Consider the following 7,443-nt stretch of genomic DNA (forward strand, 5'->3'; position numbering starts at 1 on the left):
ATAACTTCTGTCTTTAGGATTAGTTTTATTCTGCCCTCTTTTTTTAATTGATGTCAACATGTGAATGGACTTCAGATAGAGAATAATGGTTGCTTTTGAACATGGATTCCAACTATGCAACTTAAGAACGTTCTCCCTTCAGTCATGGGTCTCCCTCTGTACCTGCCTTTGCCCCCAGGGTTTCTACTTTATTCTCCCTCTCCACGGAGGGAATCCTCCTGTGGGGGAATCACTGCCTGTGAATTCAGGTGGGCTGTAGTGGCAGGGACATTCTGTTGGGTAGTTAGGGATTTCCCGGGGTCTGCATCTGCTAGATGTATTGTTCTAACCTTCACAGCCATTAAACTTTCAAGAGTAGAGAAACTTTTTCTCCCTCTTCAATCTGGTTTTCAGTGTTATTGTTAAAGTGTCAACAAGCGATGTTATTGTTCCAGTGTCAACAAGTCTCTCACAAATGTCAGCATGTTCTGTACTTTGCCCAGTTTCCTCACAACAGATATAACTGTCTCTGAAATAAAACCACTTGTCCCCAAGAATTTCAAAGCCATTGGCTCCTATGAAACAACAGAATTGACTGCACTTTAAATATTAAAGATATATGTGTTAAAATCATTATTTATATATGCATTTCCAATGCAGATCTGTTTGCAATGTTTGTCCTTAACCTTACCTGAGGGCTGAAAATAAAGAAAGATAGGAACTTCCTTGTTTTTTGTTTGTTTGTTTATTTTTGTTTTGAGATGGAGTTTCCCTGTGTCATACAGGCTGGAGTACTGTGGCACGGTTTCAGCTCACTACAACCTCCGCCTCCTGGGTTCAAGTGATTCTCCTGCCTAGCCTCCTAAGTAGCTGGAACTACAGGCATGTGCCACCACGCCCAGCTAATTTTTGTATTTTTAGTAGAGATGGGGTTTCACCATGTTGGCCAGGCTGGTATTGAACACCTGACCTCAGGTTATCCACCCACCTCGGCCTTCCAAAGTGCTAGGATTATGGGCTTGAGTCACCACACACAATGGGAACTTCTTAAACTGAGGTGAATGAATGGCAAAAGCCATAGAACCCAACAACATATGAAATATAATTGTTAATAAGCTTAAACTGTTACAAAAATTCCCATAATGTAAGGTCTAAATAATCATATTTGTATGTCATGTATGTTTATTAATAATAACAATTTTCTTTTCCTTCCAACTGAGGTCTAGAGTAGATAATTATGGCAACAATTTGTCAAATAGACTCTGTTACATACAGATGATCAGCAAATGAGCATCTGAATTGAACTGAATTTGGGGTTAAATAAGAGATTTAAATTCAGTGATCCCTAATGTCTCATTGCACTTTGATTTATGATTTTATGATTTTTTAAAAATAAAAATTAGTTAAATAAATGGTGAAAAGCTTCCACATATGTGTATTGTCCAGTTTCTTCAAATTCAGAAGATGGAACCACAAACCTCAAGGAATATTAGTAAAAGGGACTAGTCTTCACTGGAGGCCAATTTTCATATTGGATGATATACATTAATATCAGATGCTAAAGATAGTCTGCATTTTCATCCATTAACATTTATATGTACTTCTAAAGAGTGTAATTCCACTTTTAAAATTCTTCATGCATTTTTGCAGCAATTATAGAAATCTACTTTGTTCTGCATCTGCAGTGATGAGTAGCTTCATGTTTATTAGGAATTACAGAAAGCTCATTGAAACTGTGCTTTCCTCTACCTGCTTATAATGTGGGATCTGATGAATACAAGTAATAGTAGCTCCCTTTTATGTAGCATTTAAACTATTTAATATACTTCCCAATAAATGTGGATTGATAATATATTTTCTTCCTTTTTAAAATGAAGAAACTGAAACTCAGAGGTGGTTGTTTGACCAGCCCCACTTTGTAGGAAGCAGAACCAGGATTTGAACCCATTATTTTATTGATAATGTAGGTCGATTTTTGCTAAACCATACCACTGTTTCTCACAATTCTTTGCAAACTGTATATTCATGTGTCAAAAAATTTAATGTCTTTTCTGACCTCTTTTGTATACACTAGGCTAATCTTCAAGGATTGTAAACTCCATGTAGGTTACTGGTTTTACTCTAAGGATCTCTAGGCTAAACATTTAGTATTTGCTTAAAAGTGTGTGAAAATAAAGTATGGAGACACTATAAGATAACGTTTTGCTTTAGTGAAGTAACCAATATAGAAATTAAGAAAACAATCTCATCTGCGGTTGTGTCAAAAATAATATACTTAGGAATAAAATTAACCAAGGATATGAAAGATTATTGCACCAAAAAATATGAAACATTGATGAGAGAAATTGAAGACACAAATAAATGGAAAGATATCTCATGTTCATGGATCAGAAAAATAAATATTGTCAAAATGTTCGCACTACCTAAGGTGATCTACAGATTCATTGCAATTTCTGTGAAAAGTCCAATGACTGACACCCAACCGATTTTCAACAAAAGTGCTAAGAATACACATTGGAGAAAAGATAATGTTTTCGATAAATGGTGCTGGAGAAATTGGATATCCATATGCAGAAGAATGAGACTAAACCACTACTTCTCATGATATACAAAAATCAACTGAAAATGCATTAAAGTCTTAAATGTAAAACCCAAAGCTACAAAATTACTAGAAGAAAACATAGGATAGTACTTTACTGTGGGCAAGAATTTTTAAACTAAGCCCTCAAAAGCATAAGCAACAAAAACAAAAATAAATAGAATGACATCAAACTGACAAGCTTTTGATCAAAAAAGGAAACAACGAAAAGAATGACAAATAGACCTACATAATGGGAGAAAATAGTTGCAAACTATGTATCTGACAAAGGATTCATATCACGAATACATTGGGAACTTAACAGCAAGAAAACATCCCAAGTAAAAATAGGCAAAATACATTAATAAATATTTCTCAAAAGAAGACAGTCACATGTCCAACAGGTATATGAAGATATGACCAAGATCACTAATTGCCAGGGAAATGCAAATCAACAACACAGTGAGATACTCTTCACTCCAGTTGGAATTGGTTTTATTATAGAATTATAATTAAAAAAGACAAAAGAAAACAAATGTTGGCAAGGAGGTAGAGAACACTGATACACTGTTGGTGAAAATGTAAATTAGTACAAACACTATAGAAAACTGTATGGAGGTTCCTCAAAAAATCAAAAATAGAACTATAATATGCATATGATTCCATAATTTCACTACTAGATATATATCCGAAAGAAGCGAAATCAGTATGTCAAAGATTTATCTGTACTTCTTTATTTATTGCAGCGCTATTTACAGTAGTCAAGATATGGAATCACAAGTGGCCATTAACAGATGAATAGATAAAAAAGTGTGGTATATATACAGAATGGATAATTCTACCATTAAAAAAAGAAGTCCTGTCATTTGCAACAATATGAATGCAACTGGAGGTTGTCATGTTAGGTGAAATAAGACACAGAAAGAGCTTATTTCAAAAACTAAAAAATTGGAATCTAAAAATAAAATTGGGATCATAGAAGCAGAGAGTTTAAAATGTGGTTACCAGAGACGGGAGGAGGAGGATGGGAGGATGGGGAAAGGTTGGTCTGTGGTCCAAGTTACAATCAGATAGCGGGAATAAGTTCAACTTCTATTACACAGTAGGGTGAGGACAGTTAACAGTAAGACATGGCATATTAAAATTAGAAAATAATTAGGGAAGCTTTTGAATGCCCTTCCACAAATGATAGATGCATAAGGTGATGGTCATGTGAAATACCCTAATTTGATCATAATACAACCTATATATGTATCAAAACATGTAATTCTACCCCATAAATATGTACATATAATAATTTTTAAACTCTCGTGGCATTTTTCATAGTAATAACAAAAAAACTTAAAATTCACATGGAACCACAATATACCCCAAATGACTAAAGCAATCTTCAGCAAGAACAAAGCTGAAGGCACCATAGCTCTTGATTTCAAATTATATTACAAAACTATAGTAATTAAAACAGTATGGTACTAACATAGGAACAGATACATAGACCAATGCAACAGAATAGACAGCATAGAAATAAACCCATACATTTATAGCCAATTGAATTTAGACAAAGATGACAAGAACACAGAATAGGGAAAAGACAGTTTATTTGATAAATGGTGTTGGGACAACCGGATGTCCACATGCAGAAGAAAGAAATTAGTCTTATACTGTGTATAAAAATCAACTCAAAATGGATTAACGACCTATATGTAAAACCTGAAATTTTAAAACTACTCGAAGAAACATAGGAGAAAAGCTCCATGCCGCTGGTCTTGGCAATGATTTTTTTGGATGTAGCACCAGAACACAGATGACAAAAGCAAAAAGAAATGAGTGGGACTGCATTGAACTAAAAGATTTCTACAGCAGCAAAGGAAACAACAAAAATGAAAAGGCAACTTCTGGAATGAGAGAAAATATTTGCAAACCATATATCCAATAAGGGGTTAATATTCAAAATATATGACTTCTAGTCCATTTTTGCATTGCTACAAAGAAATACCTGAGGCTGGGTAATTTATAAAGAAAATAAATTTATTTTGGGCCAGGCACATGGTGGCTCATGCATGTAATCCCAGCACTTTGGGAGGCCAAGGTGGGCAAATCAGTTGAGGAAAGGAGTTATAGACAAGTTTGGCCTACATGGTAAAACCCCATCTCTACTAAGAGTACAAAAACTAGCCAGGCATGTTGACACACACCTATAGTCCCAGCTACTGGGAAGGGTGAGACATGAGAATCACTTGAACCTGGGAGATGGAGGTTGCAGTGAGCCAAGGTCATGCCACTGCACTCTAGCCTGGGCAATAGAGTGAGACTCTGTCTCAAAAAAATAAATCAGTAACCAAAACCCAAAACCAAAAACAGGTCTAGTTTGGCTCACATTTCTGCAGCCTGTACAGGAAGCATGGCACCAGCTTTTGTTCCTGGTGAGGTCTCAGGAAGCTTCTAATCATGGCTGAAAGTGGAGGCAGAGCTAGTGCATCACATGGCGAGAGAGAGGAAGACAGAGCGAACAAAAGAGGTTGAGAGAAGGTGGGACGCTCTTTTAAACAACCAGATCTCATGTTAATTACCAGAGCAAGAACTCCCTCATCACCAAAAGGACAACATTTAGCCATTCATGAGGGATCTGCTCCCATAGTCCAAACACCTCCCACCAGGCCCCATCTCCAGTATTGGGGAATACATTTCCACGTGAGATTTGGAGAGGACAAACGTTGAAACTGTGTCTTACTCATACAACTCAATAGCAAAAACGTCAAATAACCAGATTTTAAAAAATGGGCAAATGACCAGCATAGACATTTTTCCAAAGAAGATATGCAAATGGCCAGTGGGTATATGAAAAAGTGCTTAACATCACTAATGAGGGAAATGCAAATCAAAACCACAATGATATATGATGGCTGTTAGGATGGCTGTTATCAAATAGTCAAAAGATAAATGTTGGCAGGGATGTGGAGAAAAGGAAAACTTCCATGTTGTTGGTGAGGATGTAAATTGATACAGCCATTATGGACGATATTATGAAGTTTCCTTAAAAAATCAAAAAGAGAATTATACAATCTAGGAATTTCTGGATATACGTACAAAGGAAATGAAATCATTGTCTTGAAGAGCTGTCTGCACTCCATGGTCACTGGAGCATTATTCCTAATAACCAAGATATGAAAACAACGCAAGTGTCTGTTATAAGATGAGTGGGTAAAGAAAACGTGAGATATCTATATATAGATATATATGTAACGTGATTTGATATGCATATGCATAATATGCATATATTTACATCATTCTGTATATCTATATATATACACACACACATATACCCAATGAAATAGTATTCGTCCCTCAAGAAGGAAATCCTTTCATTTGGCACAACGTGGATGAACCTGGAGGACATTCTGTTAAGTAAAATAACCAGACGTAGACAAAAAAACACTTCACGATCTCACGCATATGTGGAATCTAAAAATGTCGAACTCTTAGAAACAGAGTAGAAGGGTGGTTGCCCAGGGCTGAGGGGTAGGAGAAATGGGGAGACTTTGCATACAAACTTTCAAAGTTATAAGATGAATACATGCTGGAGATCTAATGTACAGCATGGTTACTAGAGTTGGTAATACTGTCTACTTGCAATATGAGGAGAGTAGATCTTAGACATTCTCACTGTACATAGACACACACAAAGGTAACTGTGTGAGGTGATGGACATGTTTATTATCTTGGTTGTGGTAATCATTTCACAATGCATTCATATTACATACTTTAAGTATCTACAATTTTTTTGGTCATTTATACCTCAGTAAATCTGGGAGAAAAAAGAGCGACCTCTTCTGAATTCTAGATTTCTTGCTTTTTGTCAGTTTGTGACCCCCAATTTGACTGTGGTTGTGAGACCTTAATAAATAGCAATACATTAAATCGTTTATTTAAAAAAATCCTATTCTGAATAATATTCCATTCTTTGGATGTACCACAGTGTGTTTATACATAGAGGAATTTTAGATGCATATGACCAACTGAAAAAAAAAAACTGAAAGGACTACATATACTGTATAACTCCAACTATATAACATTGAGGAAAAGGCAAAATTATAGAGGACAGTAAAAAGATCAGGTTGCCAGAGATTGGGGAAAGGCGTGGGAGAGGGACAGATGACTAGGAAGATCACAGAGGGTTTTCAGGGCACTGAAATTACTCCGTATGATACTACAATGGTGAATACATGTCACTATTTGTTTACTTACACTCATACAGTGTACACTAAGAGTGGACCCTAATGTAAACTATTGACTTTGGGTAATGGTGATGTGTCAATGTATGCTCATCAGTTATAACAAGCGTACTTCTCTGGTGGGGATTGTTGGTAATGGAGAAGGCTATGCACGTGAGGGAGAAGGAGGTATATGGAACATCTCTGCATATCTCTCAGTTTTGCTGTGTACCTAAAACTGCTCTAAAAAAAACCTAAGTCTTAAAAGAATATGTACTCTCTCTGATATTGTTTGTAACATGCTCTATAAATGTTAAGTATGTCTACTTGGCTGTTAATGTCCATTTTTTTACATCCATACTGATTTTAATTTCACTTATTGCATTAATTACTGAGAAAGGAACATTTATGTATTAAAAAATAGAGTCTAAAGAGCAAAAAAAAAAAAAATCCTGTTTCAAAAGTATATTGATTGCCCTTCCCTGTGACTCCCCTCCATGCGAATTAATTGCCAAATCCGCCAAATACTTCTGTTTTTTCTTTCTTTTTTTTTTTCCTTTTTTTCTTTTCTTTTCTTTTCTTTTTTTTTTTTTTTTTTTTTTGAGACGTAGTCTCACTCTGTCACCCGGGCTGGAATGCAGTGGTGTGATCTCAGCTTACTGCAATGTCAGCCTC

The 7,443-nt window shown here is 35.7% G+C and overlaps 1 protein-coding gene across 4 annotated transcripts in view; it reads left to right on the top strand.

Moving 5' to 3' along the window:
* ITGBL1 (integrin, beta-like 1 (with EGF-like repeat domains)) overlaps window positions 1–7,443 on the top strand; it is a 280,376-nt gene that overhangs the window by 154,300 nt on the left and 118,633 nt on the right. The window lies entirely within an intron of this gene.

The sequence above is a fragment of the Mandrillus leucophaeus genome, unplaced genomic scaffold (assembly GCF_000951045.1).
Source record: "Mandrillus leucophaeus isolate KB7577 unplaced genomic scaffold, Mleu.le_1.0 Scaffold175, whole genome shotgun sequence".
NCBI lineage: Eukaryota > Metazoa > Chordata > Mammalia > Primates > Cercopithecidae > Mandrillus > Mandrillus leucophaeus.